The following is a 17,831-nucleotide window of genomic DNA, read 5'->3' as shown; positions in this document are numbered from 1 at the left end:
GGCCATTAAGTTTAAAAAAAAAAGCCAGCTTTTGTCAACAAAACAATGGAGGTGGACACATTGCAGTGCTCCTCCCACTAATTTAACTGTCCTGCTACGCAGACATAATAAAACCACCTGGACAAGAGGCATGGAGCTTTTTGCGAAATTGGGGATAGTTTAGCTCTTTAGGGTGTCCCCACCACATATACACATTCAACTTGGCTAGGAGCTTCAAAGAAAGAAATTAGGCCATACTTTGTAATAGGAGTTTAATAAATTTCCTTATTATCATCTTTATTTTTTATACAAAGCTTTTCAATGCTATGAAGTAATGAGATTTATTGTATTTTCTATTTAGTCTCTCATATGATTTTTAGCTTTGAAAACCGTGTGAATAAATGGTACAATTATATTTCTCTTTGATTATGAGTAGTCATACTTACTCATAGGGGAGTAGTGGGGCCAAAAACTTAACTGGCTTCAAGACTGACCTTGATAAGTTTATGGAGGGATGGTCTGATGTGATCGCCTACCATGGTATGTAGCTGATCTCCAACTGCTAGTAGTAAATATCCCCAGTGGGCCAGTGATAAGACACTAGAAGGGGAGGGCTCTGAGTTACTACAGAGAAATCTTTCCTGGTGTCTGGCTGTTGGGTCTTGCCCACAGGCTCATGGTTTAACTGATCACCATATTTAGGGTCAGGAAGGAATTTTCCCTGGGTCAGATTGGCAGAGACCCTGGGGCTTTTTCACCTTCCTCTGCAGCTTGAGGCACAGGCCACTTGCAGGTTTAAACTAGTGTAAATGGTAGATTCTCTGTAACCTGAAGTCTGTAAATCATGATTTGATGACTTCAGTAACTCAGGCAGAGGTTGTGTGTCTATTACAGGAGTGGGTGGTTGAGGTTCTGTGGCCTGTAATGTGCAGGACATCAGACTAGATGATCACAGTGGTCCCTTCTGGCCTTAAAGTCTATACCATATTTAACTACTCACAGCATCTGAGGCATATTAACTGAATTCAGACTAGCCCATTATGGAGATGTTTTGTTCGTGTCAATGGGTATGTTATTTCAAACCTAACAACGGAGATACCACCACATTGAAAAATTGACCGTATCATAGAGGTTCAGGTTGTCACATGTGGATGAGTGCTGAAAGGAAGTCTCAAGGAGAGCTCTGTATTAGATAAGGAATTCTATTTAGTTTAAAAAATTCACTCCTTTGGCAGTGACAACCTCTCCCCCTGCAAAACCCTGTATAGTCACCATTTTAGTTGGATACAAATATCCCAAATATTTGACCACTCAATGAGGAGTGCTGCTTAAAAACGAATAGCACAGTATGGGCTGCTCTGTGAGCTTCTTTCTCTGGTTCTGCAGCACTAAATAACTAACAAATGGTATGAAATGCCATATCCAGGGCTATTCACAAGAAACAAAATGAAGATCAAGCAAAACCAAAACAAAGTCTTGCTCCTGTTTGTTAAATTTAAGCTAAACAAACAAATTCCAAATGCCAAATTGAAAGCAATAAACTTGATAGGGGAAAAGTTTCAGTATGTTACAATGAAGGCATAATAAGTGAGAGACTTAAATCCTGCTTCAGTGATGTAGGGTTTAACATATTTCAGCCTTGGCAAAGCCTTCTGGAAGACAATGGCAACCTAAGATGACCAATGCACTCAGCTGATCATTCAGACTGTCTCATATCGCATGGTTAATGTTAGGGTCACAGAGATGCTCTTCACTCCTGTTACTGAGCCAGTTTCAGAAGTCTTTTGAGCTCCCTCTGGAGTCCATGGAAAAATCCACATTGCTCAAACACAAATTTAAAGGGACATCAATTGAATCTAACTCAGTTTTTAAAATTGAGTTATAAGCAGTTTTACTACATTTATTCCAAAACTCCTTGCCAAGTGCTGGGATTTTACAATCACACTTACCTCGTTTTTAAAGTGTTTTCCTCTCTCCTGTTAGTGTGACTCACAAAACACAAGAGGAAACTGACTAACTCATTATATGATTGCAGTGTTGGTGTCGCCATGTTGGTCCCAAGGTATGAGACACACAAGGTGGATGAGGTCATATCTTTTATTTGAACATCTTCTGTTGGTGAAAAAGACAAACTTTCAAGCTCCACAGAGCTCTTCTTCAGCTCTGACAAATGTGATCAGACTCTGATCTAGTAAAAAAAAAAAAATTACCTCACTCACCTTGTCAAACTCATTATACACAGGAAACCAAACAGCCTTGCAAAATGTGTCTAAATTTACCAACCTATGCACAAACTCCATCTCCCAGAGAAGGACAGCCAGTCCATGCAGCTCACTGAGCCTGGTCCCAGTACTTTCTTCTCCCTTCCACCTCTTAAAGGGCTGGGAGTGATTTTATGTACTGAGAGTCAGCCATGAAAGAGTTGCTCATGCACACTTTACAGCATCTCCTCTGGTTCCCAGCACTGCCTGCACCCAGGGAAGGCTGTGGGCTGAAGAAACTCCCAGGCTATAGAAGACCTTTAATGGCTGCCATAAAAAAACTCAAAAAAACTTACTGAAAAATAAATACTATCCAATAACATTCCCACCAGAGAACACTACCCCCACATTGCCAGTGACACACAGCCGAAGGCAGCTCAGTGGTAAGCTATTACTAACAACAACTTATTAGAGCTCACAGTGCTAATATTGCACATGCAATAATACCAGCCCCAAAATCATGAACAATGGGAAATTAAAAATTAATCCCACAGGAACACTGGCATCAAAAGAGTGGTCAGAGGTAAGATTGTCAGAGCAATGACTGTGGTTGAATAGGGCCGGTTTACTAGGGGAATGGATGGTGTGCATTTTTTGAGAGTGTCAGTTGTGCTTGCATGAGAAAGTGATGATGTAGGTATATGGCTTTATTCTGCTATTCCCGGTTTAAATATGGCATGATTTTCCATTAGCAACGGCTTCTTACATTGTTGTTTTATACTTGTATACAGGCCCACGGACTGCAACTGCAGGCCCCAGGGCAGAATAGTCAATGTGCCCCCATGCACGCACAATCTGCCACTGCGAAGACACGGTCTGCCTGACATTTGGGCAGTGGTGCATCTGCGCTGGCTGGTGCTCAGCGAGCTGCTGGCTGCACTACTAGGTGCACTCTTCCGGCATGGCCAGGGATTCCACATGCCTGCCTGGCAGGGTTGCCAACTGTCTAACTGGGCAAGCCCAAAGACTCTTACCCTGTCCCTTCCCTGAGGCGACGCCCCGTCCTGCCCCTTCTCCAGGGCCCCGTCCCCTGCTCACTTCATCCCCCCTCCCTCTGTCGCTCGCTCTCCCCCACCCTGACTCACTCTCACCAGACTGGGGCAGGGGGTTGGGATGCAGGAGAGGGAGCAGGGGTGTAGGCTCTGGGAGGGAGGGGGTGCCGGCTCTGGGACGGAGTTTGGGTGCAGATGCGGGCTTTAGCTTGAGCAGGGGGTTGTGGTGCAGGAGGGAGCCAGGGGGTCAATGCTTATCTTGGGTGGCTCCTGAAAGCGACCAGCACACCCTTCTGGCAATGGCTCCTAGGCAGGGGACCCAAGGGGGTCTGTGTGTCGCTGCCCGCAGGCACCACCCCCCACAGCTCCCATTGGCCGCAGTTCCCGGCCAATGGGAGCTGTGGAGTTGGTGCTCAGGACAGGGCAGTGCCCAGAGACCCCTGCCCTGTCCTTCCCAGGGGCCGTAGGGCCATTCTGGCTGCTTCTGGGAGCAGCACAGAGTGAGGGCGGGCAGGAAGACTGCCTTAGCTCCACTGTGCTGCTGGCAGTGGCAGCCTTGGGCCCCCAGGCCCTTTTAAATCACCCGGGCCACTGGGCAATTGCCCCCCCCCATCAGCGGGCCTGCTTGTATATACACCTCTGCCCTGATATAACGCCAACCGATATAACGCAAATTCGGATATAACGTGGTAAAGCAGCGCTCCGGGGGGGCAGGGCTGCGCGCTCCAGGGGATCAAATCAAGTTCGATATAACGCGGTTTCACCTTTAATGCAGTAAGATATTTTGGCTCCCGAGGACAGCGTTATATTGAGGTAGAGATGCATTTATCATCTACAAAAGATATATACTTACAAAGCTATACACCCTACACACTTAAAGCACATCTAACTACAGATTAAGAGAGAATCTGACAGGCTGTAAAAGACAAGTTCATTTTTCAAAAGTTAACTGTGTTAAACACAGAATATCACAGTATATTTTCCCACCAACATCTTGCAATACTTCAAGAGAGAAATTAAACAGAAGACTCAGACACACAATTCTCCACAATATCCCACTTGAGAGTACAGTTACTTCACAGAGGACCAGACATTCTGACCAAGATAATAATATCAGCATATCACCATAGGGTAACAGAAAAGAAACATGAAGGAAAGGGAAAAAAAACACTGAATGGCCAACTTAACTAAGTATATTGAAGTTTCCTTTGAAATATTTTACCAAGTGAAGACCTACAGTAGCCCTCATGGCTACTGTATTATGGCACTACTCTATCAGTCCACGGGAAAGTTTTTGGTTGTGTTTTGTTAGTCCCAGCAGCTGCTATCTTAAGGAGCAAGAGAAGCCACAACAAGCTAGCCACAACTCCTGGCAGTTCCATGACAGAGAAGATCTTCAGAGTGTGAGAGCTTAATCTAACAACAAAAGATGGGGTAAGAAGAGGGAAAATATGAGCATTCAATGAGCTCAAAATCAAAATGTTGAGACCAAAATTAATCAAGAAACCAAGGGACATGAAGAGAAAAGCTTTAATTGCCTTGCACCAATGCTAGGAGCCTGGGTAACACACACAAAGTATTTGAATTGCTCATTTATTAGCATTATTTCAATCTGGTTGCTATTACTGAAATGTAGTGGGATAATTCATGTATTTGGAATGTTTAACCAATGGTTATAACTTATTTAGGAAGGATAATAGGAAAAAATCCATTTTATTATCCTATCTTAATATTTTTGCTATTTAACATTTTTATTAATGACCTGGAAAAAAACAAAATCATCGTTGACAAAGTTTGCAGATGACACACAAGATTGAGGCACTCGTAAATAACAGAGAGGATAGGTCATACTGAATGGATTGCTTGGTAAGGTAAGCTCAAATAAACAGTAGGGTTTTAATATGTCTAAATGTGAATGTGTACATTTAAGAACAAAGAACGTAGGCCATACTTACATGATGGGGAACTGTATTCTGGGATGCAGTGAAAGAGATTTGAGGGTCATGGTGGATAATCAGCTGAACATGAGCTTTCAGTGCAATGCTGTGGAAAAAAAGGTTATGCAATCCTTGGCTGCCTAAACAGGGACATTTTAAATAGGAGTTAAGAGGTTATTACACTTCTGTATTTGGCAGTGGTGTGACTGCTCCTGGAATATAATGTCCAGTCAAGTCTGGTGTCCACAATTCAAGAAGGATTTTGATTAAATTGGAGAGAGTTCAGAGAAGTACCAAGAAAATTGTTAAAGGATTAGAAAACATGCCTTATAGTGATAGACTGAGCTCCTTGAGTCCATTTAGTTTAACAATAAGAATGTTAAGGGTGACTTTATTAAAGTCTATAGGTACCTACACAGAGAAATATTATTTAATAACCAGCTCTTTAATCTACCAGAAAAAGATATAATATAATCTGATGGCTGAAAGTTGAATCCAGACAAATTCAGACTAGAAATAAGGTGTAAATTTTTGAACAGTGAGTATAATTAGCTATTGGAACAACTTGCCAGTGGTCATGGTGCATTCTCTGTCACTGACCGTCTTGAAATCAAGATTGGACTTTTTCTAAAAGACATGTTCTAGGAATTATTTTGGGGAAATTCAGTGGCCTGTGTGATACAGGTCAAATTAGATGATCTCAATGGTTCCTTCTGACCTTGTAATCTATAACTCTCTGTGATTCTATGAATATATTAATTAAAATATCTGAGCTCAGAACCGGTGAAGCATAAGCATTCTCTCCATTAAAATAAATCGGTGCTGACTTATGTAGCTCATTCCAAATGGGATAGAGGATTTGAAACTGATGTTACATCTTAGTGCAGTTCTCAGATAAGATTCTACTTTTCTTTATCATATAAGGTTTGACAGTAAACTGCCAAAAAAGAGTGACCACACTGTACCTTAAGCAGGAGGCACATTGTCCGTGCTTGCCGGAGGAAGGTAGCAGTGATTTATGGGTAGGTAGAAGGAGGAGGTCAGAAGCTGCTGCAAAAAGGTGGGTGGGGATTAGTGTGGCAATGCTGACATCCCCTAGAACAGGGGTAGGCAACCTATGGCACGGGTGCTGAAGGCAGCACATGAGCTGATTTTCAGTGGCACTCACGCTGCCCAGGTCCTGGCCACCAGTCCGGGGGGCTCTGCATTTTAATTTAAATTTAAATGAAGCTTCTTAAACATTTTAAAAACCTTATTTACTTTACATACAACAATAGTTTAGTTATATATTATAGACTTATAGAAAGAGACCTTCTAAAAAGGTTAAAATGTATGACTGGCACGCGAAACCTTAAATTAGAGTGAATAAATGAAGACTTGGCACACCACTTCTAAAAGGTTGCCGACCCCTGCCCTAGAAACATAGGTGCAGAAGGCTTTAAAAGGGGCACGCCTGGGTGTTAGAAGCCCTTTCTTCATGCAGCAGGCAAAGCAGCTCCCATCATTCCTCCTCCTGAGGTGTTGAATACCAGGTTTGGTTAGGACTTGCTGTGGGCATTTTGCTAGTCAATCCTTTCTAGGGAAGCTGGGAAGGAATATTTCCCTCACCACCACATTGGCTTAGGAAGTGGAATGGGATTTTTTTCACCTTCCCCACAGCAGGTTTCAGAGAGGACTTATTAGTGTGTGGAGGAAAGGGGTTAGTCTATAGGTCGCAACTTATTTTGTAAGTGTGGGGGCAGATGTCCAGTGCAGGTACTCCATAGGGAAGGGATACAGTGACTGTGTAAATGGCTTGGTAAAGGACTTAAAAGGAGATGGTGGTTAAAGGAAAAGAAAGGGAGTGAGAGTTGGGGCTCCTATGATTAGTACGACAGGGAGTGCCCTTTCTTATAGCACACCTTAATCCTCCTACAAGTGGGGGTGGATGCTAAGGTCCCAGCCATGGGTTGGCTGGAGGACCTGGATGGAAAATTAAGGGGACTGGAGGAAGCACTCGCACAGTTTTTGAATGAACATGGAGTTGCATGCACTGTACACTTTTATCTGCTGGGTAGTCCTAGACATCTAATCATAAAGTTGCAGCCTGATAAAATCAGTATCAGGTGTCTCCTGTCCTTCTTTCAGTATAGCCAGACAACTAGCAATCTGTCGCCCACACAAGGGTTACTAGCCTTTGTCTTTTCTTTTCAATTTTTGTTTTATATCAGAAAAAATAATCTAAAATGACATACTGTCACCAACAGAGAAGTCTTAAGGAACCCATGTGTAGGATGACATAAGCAGCATACTGTGGGAACACAATCATTACATGAGATTAATGTTTTAAAAGAAAGATATTGTTGCAAAGAAAAGGGAGCTTTGTCGATCTAACAAAAAATTTGATGGATTTTCATGAACGTTACATAAATTCATGAAAATTCAATATAAACATCGTGTCTCCTATTTTTTTTTTACTACTGATGATATATAGCATATTGTTTGTGACAATTCAGTTGACTAATTGATACACACTTCGGGTGGGAAAATTATGGTCTATGCCCTCCACCATTTCCAGCATCAAACGTCAATAATTATACTTTATAATAATTTTTGCCAAGGCAATTTTGACATGCCTTATCTTGTAAGTCATAAATAATTACTCAGCTAGCAACAGCAGTTACTTGTTCAGATAATAGTGCAGGCACATGAAAGCCTAAGCATTTATCATGACTATCCTAAAGAATTCCCAGAAAACTGCAAAAAGCAACATTAAAAGGATGATATAGAATTATTAGCAAATAAGAGCTAAACTGCTTATTAAGTGGAAATATGTTAAAGAGCACAACCTTTTGTAATAGCTTCATAAGACTTTTTAAAATTGCATATGTGATTGCTAGGTAAAATATGATTGGCTAAGCAACTTAGAGTCAGTGTTTAAAGCCAGAAGGGTTCACCTAGTCTGACCTCCTCTATATAACATGTGCCACCAACACTATCCATCCCCCACACGCTATACCAAACAATGAAATTAGATGAAGTAGTACAGCCCTCAGGAGAGTAAATTATGCACCAAAGACAGAGAATAGGAGGGACCAGGTCCACCCTTGCCCAAGGCTCCTGCAAAGGCAGGGAAATGATCAAGTGAGATATACTCAGATCAGCCACATGCTGCAGAGCAAGATGAAAATCCCCCCAATCTGAGCTGAGGAAAATTTCTTCTCGACCCTATACATGATGATGAGTTAGACCCAGAGCATGTGAGCAAGAACGAGCCAAACACCTGAAAGAGAAAATTATTGGTGCCACCTCAGAGCCCTGATTATAGATTGTAATGGAAACCACAAGAAAGGATAAGTAGATAAAAACATTATAAAAAGGAAAACAACAATAAAAAAGGCAGATTGCAGAATATAACATACATTAAAGCAGGTCAAAACTGTTGTGACCTTTTCTATGCTGGAAATTTGGAGTGTATTATGGCATAATGAAAATGTAACTGCCTACATACGAACATAAGAATGGTCCTACTGGGTCAGACCAAAGGTCCATCTAGCCCAGTATCCTGTCTCCCAAAAGTGGTCAGTGCCAGGTGCCCCGAGGGTGTGAACAGAACAGGTAATCATCAAGTGATCCATCCCCTGTTCTCATTCTCAGCTTCTAGCAAACAGAGGCTAGGGACACCATTCCTGCCCATCCTGACTAATAGCCATTGGTGGACTTATCTTCCATGAATTTATCTAGTTCTTTTTTGAACCCTGTTATGGTCTTGGCCTTCACAACATCCTCTGGCAGGGAGTTCCACAGGTTGACTGTGCATTGTGTGAAGAAATACTTCCTTTTATTTGTTTTAAACCTGCTGCCTATTAATTTCATTTGGTGACCCCTAGTTCCTGTGTTAGGAGAAGGCGTAAACAACACTTCATTATCTACTTTCTCTACACCAGTCATGATTTTATAGACCTCAATCATATCTGCCCTTGGCCATCTCTTTTCCAAGCTGAAAAGCCCCAGTCTTACTAATCTCTTCTCATATGGAAGCTGTTCCATACCACTAATAATTTTTGTTACCCTTTTCTGAACCTTTTCCAATTCCAGTACATCTTTTTTGCGATGCGGCGACCACATCTGCACACAGTATTCAAGATGTGGGCATACCATGGATTTATATAGAGGCAACATGATATTTTCTGTCCTATTAGCTATCCCTTTCTTAATTATTCCCAGCATTCTGTTTGCTTTTTGACTGCCACTGCACATTGAGTGGATGCTTTCAGAGAACTATCCACAATGGCTCCATGATCTCTTTCTTGAGTGGTAACAGCTAATTTAGAACCATCGTTTTATATGTATAGTTGGGATTATGCTTTCCAATGTGCATTACTTTGGATTTATCAACATTAAATGTCATCTTCCATTTTGTTGCTCAGTCACCCAGTTTTGAGAGATCCTTTTGTACCTCTTCACAGTCTGCCTGGGTCTTAACTAGTAATTTTGCATCATCTGCAAATTTTCCATCACACTGTTTACCCCTTTTTCCAGATCATATATGAATATGTTGAATAGGACTGGTTCCAGAACAGACCCCTGGGGGACACCACTATTTACTTCTCTCCATTCTGAAAATTGTCCATGTATACCTACCCTTTGTTGCCTATCTTTTAACCAGTTACCAATTCATGACAGCACCTTTCCTCTTATCCCAAGGTAGCTTACTTTGCGTAAGAGCCTTTGGTGAGGGCCTTGTCAAAGGCTTTCTGAAAATCTAAGTACACTATAGCCACTAGATCCGATTGATTGACAAGCTTGTTGACCCCCCTCAGAGAATTCTAGTAGATTGGTGAGGCATGATTTCCCTTTACTAAAACCATGTTGACTCTTTCTCAACAAATTGTGTTCATCTATATATCTGACAATATTGTTCTTTATTATAGTTTCAACCAGTTTGCCCGGTGCTGAAGTCAGGCTTACAGGCCTGTAATTGCCAGGATCACCTCTGGAGCCCTTTTTAAAAATTGGCATCACATTAGCTATCCTCCAGTCATCTGGTACAGAAGCTGATTTGAATGATAGGTTACAGACTACAGTTAGTAGTTCTGCAGTTTCACAGTTGAGTTCCTTCACATCTCTTGGGTGAATACCATTTGGTCCTGGTGACGTACTGCTGTTTAATTTATCAGTTTGTTCCAAAACCTTCTCTAATGCTACCTCAATCTGGGACAATTCCTCAGATCTGTCATCTAAAAAGAATGGCTTATGTTTGGGAATATCCCTAACATCCTTAAATGTGAAGACCGATGCAAAGAATCATTTCGTTTCTCCACAATGGCCTTATCGTCCTTGAGTGCTCCTTTAGCACCTTGATCGTCCAGTGGCCCCACTCGTTGTTTAGCAGGCTTTCTCCTTCTGATATACTTTAAAAAAATTGCTATTGCTTTTTAAGTCTTTGGCTAACTGTTCCTCGGATTCTTTTTTGCCCTTCCTAATTGTAGTTTGCAGCTAATTGCCTAGACAATTAGCTGCAAGGTAGATATGTTATGGTGATTGGACTAACTGAAAAAATTGTAATATAGGTTTGAAACAGTGCTTGGCTACCCAGGACTGAGCGTTACATTGCCCTGCCACCAGTGAGAGGTAGATTTGCTTCTGCTCATCTGAGCTAGCATATTTAAATATATTAGTAGGTAGCATGCGTAGCAGTGACAGTGGTACTGGCAAGCCACTCTGAGTACATACCCATGGGATTCAAGAAGGGGTGCTGGAACAATTTTTATAATGGGGGTGCTGAGAGCCATTGAACCAAACTCTAAAGCCTTTATATAATGGGAATGACTTCAAGCCAGGGGTGTGGCATTACTCCCCAAATCCTAAGTTCCAGCAACTATGGGGTCAGGCAGGTTTGTACTTGGGGTGGCTATCCTGTGCTGTGTCTGCCTGTGCTGCTTCAGCTACACTACTATTTTTATTGTGTGAATTCACATGAGGGCTACTGTGAATATGTGCACGTGAGCTGGGAATCCCACTCATAGCTCAAAGTGTAGACATAGCCAAAGAGTCAAACATTAACATCCTTGAAATAGAAGAAACAACTGTCATTGGCAGAGTATATTGCAGAGAGATTATACATTAATCTTTCTTTGGCAATAGAACAACTCTAGTGTAGTGTTTGGGAGGTAATGAGGAAATATTTTTTTGCCCCTGAAACAGGAGAAACTGATGGAACACACACACGTATGTTTGTTCCTAATGTGTTCATCAGGAAACACCCTGTCGTCCATACTGATAAGGAGGAAAAGGAAAAAAAGAAACAAAGATCTTTTCAATATGATGGCTTTGATCCATCCAGCAAAGCATTAAAAATGTGCATAACCTTAAGCATGACTGGTCCTATTACTCCATGGGGACTAGTCATATGCTTAAAAGTTAAGCACACAAAGTTAAGTGCTTTTTTGCATCAGGACCATGATTATGGATTCCATGACTTTCAGAGCTCTCTCTGACATTTTCAGCTTCAGCCAGGTTCCCTGCAGCTTTCAGCCAGTCCGGGCAGCAGGTGCTGGAGTCCCCCACCTCTCACAGTGGAGTTCTGGCTCTCATCCCCCTGCTTGGGGCTCAGGTTTCAGTCATCCCCCTGCCAACACCCCACCCCCATTGTGACTTTCACTAAAAATAGACAGGTTGTGGCTTTCATGAAGTCTTGTTCATTGCCTGTGACCTGTCCATGACTTTTACTAAAAATAACTATGACAAAATCTTAACCTCAACCATAATGAATGAGATAAGCAAGAATGATGCCATAGTTGTCCCAAAGCCTCAGTGACTGTAGTATACACTTGTAGATGTGAACAAATTATCCCATGATTCTACAATCTGATACTTACAAGATTTCCAGGAGTGACTGGTATCTCAGTTTTGGGGTGCCCAATTTAAGACATGTTATAGAGGCATTATTTACAGAAAAGGATGAACAAAGCAGCTTTAATGGCACTGATGGGTGATCTCCTTTTGCCATGGAATGGGAGGTGAGGAAGACATTTATTCTTATCCTCCTAGATCTCTCTGCAACACATGACGTTGTCGACCATGAGATACTGCTGTCTCACTTGAGAAAATGGTGGAGGTTCAGGGGAATGCAATAAAATGTTTGAAGTCCCTCTTGGAGGCACATACCCAGAATAGTGACAGGAGAGTGCACCTATGTCACTAGACCCCTCACTGTGGAGTCCCACAAAGATCAATTATCTGTCCAGTCCTATTCAACACCGATGTGATAGCAGTGTGTGATCTGGTAAAACACCATAGACTTAGGTGCCAGCTCTAAGATGATGACACACAGCTCTACCTATCTTTCATCACATATGACCACACTACTACCATCAACATATCCCAATGTTTGGAAAGATCAGCTTATGGTTGAAGAACAGCTGACTGAAGCTGAACCAGACAGAGATTATACTAGTAGGCAAAAAAGAGTTTGCAGCTAAGTAGTCTCCTTTGGTTGAAGGCACACACCCACAATTGGTCAGTTCAATCCATAGTTTAGGGTGCAAGGCTGCGGAAGGGAGTTTGGGGCAATGGGGGGAGACAGTGGCCAGGGGGATAAAAATACAAGTTTGTCCAGGGTTCCATTTTCCTTAAGGCCAGCCCTCTTTCTGGATTCCTCACTGATGCTAAGCTCTCACATAGTAGTATCCACATTCTACCATTTCCACCTGGCTAGGAGACTTCCGGCTAGGAGACTCTGTCCCATCTTGGCAGATGATGACCTGGCCTCAGTTATACATGCCTTTATCAGGGCCGCCCAGAGGATTCCGGGGGCCCAGGGTCTTCGGCGGCGGGGGGCCCTTCCGTTCCGGGACCGCCGCCGAAGTGCCCCAAGACCCGCGGCGGGGGCCCTCCCGCTGCCGAATTACCACCGAAGCGGGACCCGCCGCTGAAGTGCAGCCCGGTCTTCGGCGGTAATTCGGCGGGGGGGGGGGGTCCCCGCCGCGGGTCTTCGGGGCACTTCGGCGGCGGGTCCCGGAACGGAAGGGGCCCCCTTCCGGGGGGCTGCGCTTCGGCGGCGGGTCCCGCTTCCCCCCCGCCCCGGCCCCAGCCCCAGCCTCTTACCCCCGGCTCCCTCCTCACCCGGAGTCTCAGCGCCTCGCCCAACAGCCGCAGCGTGTGGCCGGCGGGGCCTGAGCTCCGTCCCGCTCAGAGCCGCGTGGTGAGGGGGCGGGGCTGGGAGCTCCACGCCGAGCGGAGGGAGCTGAGCTCAGCCTGGAGCTCCTAGCCCCGCCCCCTGACCACGCGGCTCTGAGCGGGGCGGGGCTCAGGGGCCCCAGCGGAGACTCGGCGCTTGATGTGCTGAGGCTCCAGGAGAGGGGCTAGTGGAGTTCTGGCTCCGCTGTTCTCTTGGGGGCCCCTGCAGAGCCCGGGGCCCATTGCCCCCTTTGCCCCCCCCTCTGGGCGGCCCTGCCTTTGTTGCCTCTTATGTGGGCTACAGCAGTGCAATATACCTGGGCATGAAGCCATCAGGCCTTAAGAGACTCCAACTAGTACAGAATGCTGCAGCATATCTTCCCATAACATGGGCCATCACAAGCTCATCATACCTGTTCTACCCTTTCTATACCTGGTTCCTATAGAATATTGAGTCAAGTTCAAAATCTCAGTCCTTAACTTCAAGATGGTCAATGGGCTGGACCCAGGATATCTAAAGGATTGCCTAAAACTCTGGGATGAAGACTGTGGTCAATAACGCTGCTCTTCAGGTGCAATTATACTTTCTACCATAAGAATAAAACTCGGCTGTGCAGGAGACAGAGCTTCCTCAAGGATCAGTCAAAGACTACGGAACAAAATCCCAGAGGAACCAAGGATCATCACGAACTTCACCACTTTCTGCTCCAAGATGCATTTCTTCAACCTTGCCTTTTCAAATATAAACAGAGAGCAGTGTATACATTTAACTCTTCCCTCTCCCTCTTCCCCCAAACGCTCTACACTGCACTTCTGGGAAGAGGATGAGAGAAACAACAAACTTCTCATGACATTATTTTGTCACTACCGGAAGGCACTCAGCTACTACAGTGTTGGTGGCAGTACAAGAACCTCACTACACCCCGTCTTGGAAAATGTGCCCCCCCCCCCCCCCCCCGTATTCAGATGACTCAAGTGGGACACCCAAAATCAGTCACTTCTGAGAATCTTGGCTATGATGATTACATTACATTGCTCCAGGGGGCTCACAATTCAAAGATGGACAAACAGAGGTTAGGGAAAGGGAGAACAGGCAGTTTATATACAGGTCTATTCAATAGTAAAAGCAAACTAGTTTTGCTTTGTCCTGTACTGTTACAACATTAAGATTTTTTTTTGGCTGTATTTACAGCACTGTTGATTTTTTGTTTGTTTAATTCAGTCATGGCTAGACATTATGTTTCGTTGTTGAGAGAACAAAAAGTGACATTAGTAATACTAGCTAAAGACATATATAATGGCTGACAGGTTTTGTGCAAGCTTCCCCATGTTGATTTGCCAACATTGCTTAATCTTTGCATGTATTTATCCAATGCTTTTGAATTCCTCAAAAGATGGGAGTCATCTAACATATGGTCTACTATGTGGGTATGCTCAAACTTTTTAACTCATAAGTGATGGAAAGAGAGCTTGCCACAGAGAGCCTGGAAATAGGTCCCAAACCATGAGATTAGAGAACAGAATGTGAAGAGCAGAGATTAGTTGAAACCAGAACTTCAGATCTGAGCCCACTGAACTGAGGGAAAAGTTCAGAAAGGACTTTGTAGCTCTGGTCCACCAATAGTAAAGAATCAGTCTCAGGGGATACAAATAAAGGGAAGCATAAGAAGCTCTGCTAAAGCCCCTCCCCTATCTCTCCCTCACTTGGGGGATGGGGTTGGCCTTCTACTTGGCTGATGAGATGAGGAGGCACCAGACAGGATAATTTGATATGAGAAAGGCCAAGGAGCTGGTGCTTGTTTCTAGAATTCCCAGCCTCTCTGTTAGTAGATGGAAACTGCAGCACCAACTGAGAGGAAGAGTGCACTAGCTGGGAGCCCCCTACCCATCTTCTCTCCTCAAAATTAAGGTCTGGCTCCCCATTCTCCCTCGCTCATTGGAGAAGGAAGAGACATGCTGCTGGGGCATGGGGGAAAGGAGGAAATAGAAGGAAAATACAAAATATATGAAATATACTGGCAGATAGATTTTACATAATCTCTTTTTGAAACATCTTATTTCATTTTTTTCAGGATTGAGCCTCCATGAGTCTCTCATTTGTGTATGTTTTACATGTGACATCACTTTTTTGTCAAGACCTGCATTAATTGTCATCAAACTGGCAAGCTGACCCTTCTCTTCTGAAATACACCTCTACTCCGATATAACGTGACCCGATATAACGCGGGTTCGCATATAACACGGTAAAGCTCTGACACACTGCTCTGATAAGGGGCAGAGGGTCTGGGGGGCAGGAGCTGTGGGAGGGCACTTTTGGGGACCCTGCAGTCCCAGAGTGGCCTGAGGGATTAGTGAGGAGCTAGGAGTAGCCCGCTCTGCTTCCCTCGCCCCGGTCCCAGCCGTGTCACTCGGGGGAGGGAGCTTGGGGGAAGGGATCCCCCCGGCACTCACCAGCAGCAGTGGAAGCAGAGCAGCCCGGCCCCAGCATGCTCCACTCCACTAGCTCCCAGCCGCAGCGCCCCGCTTCCCACCACAGGTGAGTAGTGGGATGTGTCCTTTCCCCAATCTACCCGCACTCACCAGCAGCGGGAAGTGGAGCACTGGGGCTGGGAGCTGGCAGAGTGGAGCAGGCTGGGGCCGCCTCACTCCGCTTCCCACCGCTGGTGAGTGCGGGGAGGTGGGAGCATCTTTTCAACCTCCCCACACTCACCGACGGCGGGAAGCGGAGCGCCACGGCTGGGAGCTGGCAGAGTGGAGCGGACTGGGGCCAGGCTTCTCTGCTTCCCGCCACTGCCGGTGAGTGCCTTTTGGGGCGATGGGGGGGGGGGCTGTGGATAGGGGTCAGAGCAGTCATGGGACGGGGCATTGGGTAGGGGGTGATTAGGGAGGGGGGGTCTCTGGAGGAGGCGGTCAGGGAACAAGGAACGGGGTGGAGGAAAGCAAGTTTGATATAACGTGGTCTCACCTATAACGCGGTGAGATTTTTTTGTCTCCTAAGGACCACATTATATTGGGGTAGAGGTGTACTTTCAATGCTACATGTGCTGTACATTGGAAAGGAACTCCAGTAACAGTGTACGCTGGGATAAATGAGATACAAAACATTGTAAAGGTTCATTGGGCTAACTGTTTCTGTTATTTAGAAGGCAAATGATTTGTGCTGTTTTAATAGAATGCAGCCCAAAGTAAAAAAAATGGAAAACACTGGGACTTACAAAGTGGTGAGGTTTGCTCTTGAATTTAGGAGGGTGGACCTATGTTAGATGGTGTAAGCAAACAGAAGCTATCTTTTGGGTAATAAATACAACCAGGTGGAAAGAAAATCCTGTATATAATGCCTGCATTCTCTCACGTACACAGGTGATATCTTCCCTGTTTCAAAGTTGGCTTCACTGTTTCTAAAAGACTCCACAGAGGTGCACCAGAAAACTCCATAGTCCATGTCTCTCTCTACTCCATTTCCTGCTGCATGTTTGGCTAGAACTGGCTTCCTCTCATTCCCTTCAGTCTTAGCCCCATTTGTGAAGAGGTCTTATATCCAGCTGCTCTTGACATCTGGAAAAGCCTCTCTCTTTCTGTTTTCCTATTGAGCTCTGCCTATACTTGCATATCTCAGTAGGAAGTAGAGAGGATCTTTTCTGCTTTGCTTACACTAGGACAGGGTTTAACACTAAAAATACCAGTGAGCATGAGCAATTAACACTGTAAATGTATAATTTAGTTCTAGAGTATTTTGGGAAATTGTATGAAAAATATTATCCAAAATAAAGTTTGCTAGGGAACAGTTTGGATGATTGTCCAAGGTGATTCTTTGATTCATCTCTTGATTGATGATCTCTGGATGATCTGATTCTAGTACACCTCAGCCTTCTTCCTCTCCATAAACACATCAGCATGGCCCCTTGGTTCTCCCTCTGCAAACACGAGGTATTGCACCCTCAGTATAATTTCTTCCTTTAAGAATCAGAAGAACTCAGTGTGCTTAACAGCTTCGCTTTCAAACTTCATTATGTTCTAGTACAATGTGTGAGCCTCTCCCCACCACCATGCCCCCTATGACAGAGCCTGTGGAGGGGGAAATGAGTGAGACAACCATAGGAGCCTGCTAATCTGGCTCTGTCAGTTGGGACTCCTTTGCATCCAGGAAATCCTTCTCCTTTGCACCATCCAAGTGGGACAAACATTCTGTGGGGAGAGTACCTGGCTCTGAATCCTTTAAGAAAGTAGCAGTTTATGTTTCTGTGAGAGTCAAGTCTATCGAACATATTCTCAGTTGCTCCTTAATCTATAAAAGTTTTTAAAACCCTAATTCTACTTGGTTGCTTTATTAACCCATACTACTGAAGAAACATATATACTGCTTATGCTGGCAACAGTTTATTCTACAATATCAATGCTAATGACTGTTACATCAGGATGGATATGTTGCAAATGAGCATTTCCTGAGTAACTTTGACTTTTAAGCATATACACCAAACATGTACAGAGTTGTAACCCTGTAA

The 17,831-nt window shown here is 44.2% G+C and overlaps 1 long non-coding RNA gene across 2 annotated transcripts in view; it reads left to right on the top strand.

The window, feature by feature from the left end:
- LOC123370791 overlaps positions 1-17,106 on the top strand; it is a 92,207-nt gene extending 75,101 nt beyond the window's left edge. For both annotated transcript variants that reach the window (XR_006579551.1, XR_006579552.1), the window contains exons 3-4: positions 15,402-15,572; positions 16,690-17,106. This is a non-coding gene — a long non-coding RNA (uncharacterized LOC123370791). The remainder of the gene's footprint in view (positions 1-15,401; positions 15,573-16,689) is intronic.
- The last annotated feature ends 725 nt before the right edge of the window (positions 17,107-17,831 follow it).

This window comes from Mauremys mutica, chromosome 5 (genome assembly GCF_020497125.1).
Source record: "Mauremys mutica isolate MM-2020 ecotype Southern chromosome 5, ASM2049712v1, whole genome shotgun sequence".
In the NCBI taxonomy this organism is placed as follows: domain Eukaryota; kingdom Metazoa; phylum Chordata; order Testudines; family Geoemydidae; genus Mauremys; species Mauremys mutica.
Note: the sequence above shows the minus strand (reverse complement) of the source record. Positions and strands in the feature narration are given on the sequence as shown.